A 1,608-nucleotide genomic window follows, 5' to 3' on the forward strand; every position below is an offset into this window, starting at 1 on the left:
ACAGAGCGAGACTCCGTCTCAAAAAAAAATAAAAAGAAACCATTTATTTTAAAAACGATTAGATTGCTATGCCTCAACTCATATAAGATGGACTCTTCAAGAAAACGTGAAGTAGAACGGATAGGCCAGAAATGAAAACAGCCAAAGTAAAATATTTCTTCAGAAAACATTTTATCAAACCAAATGTTGAGTTTCCTTGTGTAAACCTGGATTGGAGAAGACTTTTCAGTGGGTTATCTCTAGTAGTTCAAGACTTAAAAGCTGCAGAGAAAACTGAAAATTATGTTCCAGATAACTTTCCATTGTTTACTAAATTTTCTTGGACTTGGTCATCATCAGGAAGCATTTGTAAAAACAATAATTTCCAAATTACTGGCCCATCCCAGACTGGCTGAATCCATTTGATAGGATTAATCTCCAGTGAAGCTGTGTTTACAGAGCGTTCCAAGTGATTCTTATCAGGAAATGTGAAAAACACTCCCGCATGTAATCAGTTAATTTAAAATTTTTCTTAATAAGCAAACAATTAATGAAGATTTCACCTGTTTACTTAGGGTATCTACCCAGACCCATCGATTCTGAGTTCGAGGGATGATTTTGAAATTATTGCTTTCCAAATAAAGGTGCTCCCTTGTATGTGGCTTTACTAATTTATTTCTCCCCAGTAGTGAGGAGGAGGGATATTTCCTCCTTGTGGGGCTTCAGACCTTAGTCTTTGACCTTTAGCCTTCTGAGCACTGTGCTCTATTAACAGAGTTAATCAGCAACTGTACTTCCCAACCTGAGATAAGGAGGCTTTGTGGAAGTTAAATAGCCTGGGACTGCTGCTTTTGCTCTTGCCTGCACCTTTCTGCGAAAAAAAAGTCTAGGCAAGATGCACAGCATAGCTATCAATGCCTGGAGGAGTCCTCTGGGCTTCGGCAGGGGTTCCTGTTAGTGTACACATCATCTGCTGGCCCCTTGAAGAAAGCCTAGGACATCTAATTTAGTAATAATGGTCACCATTTATTGAACACAATACTGTTACGCAGCATGTCAAGCAGTTTATTCTGTATTTCCATGTGTTACGTAACCCTCAACCAAGCCATAAGGTTAGTATTATCACTACCATCCCCATTACTCAAATGAAGACAGATCTAGAGGCTAGGAAGGCTGGCTAAAGTCACTCAGCTTAGTGGCAGAGCCAAGATGTAACCCACTCTCCCAAGACCAGAACCTGAAGTTTTGACCACAATGTGGGCTGCATCCTGTAAGTAGGTACATAAGAAGAATCAGACATTTAGGTATGCTACAACCCATGCTTATAGTATAATTTAGTATGAGGAATTGCCATAATTTGATTTCTTTATTAAATATGCTATCTTAACTACTTTTAGTATTATTTTTTTCATTGCTTGGCAATGCATGTAATTAGAGAAGAGTCAGAAAATAGAGATTAGCAATTAGAACAAAACACCAAAAATTTCATCTACCCAGGGACAGCCGAAGTTAAGCATTTAGTCCAAGTTCTTCCAAATCTGTGGATATAATTGTAATGTTTTAAATAGAGTTTGCTCATACCATACAATTTTCTTCTTTTTTCGCTTTTTTTTTTTTTTTTTTGAGATG

Source organism: Mandrillus leucophaeus, unplaced genomic scaffold (assembly GCF_000951045.1).
Source record: "Mandrillus leucophaeus isolate KB7577 unplaced genomic scaffold, Mleu.le_1.0 Scaffold78, whole genome shotgun sequence".
Classification (NCBI taxonomy): domain Eukaryota; kingdom Metazoa; phylum Chordata; class Mammalia; order Primates; family Cercopithecidae; genus Mandrillus; species Mandrillus leucophaeus.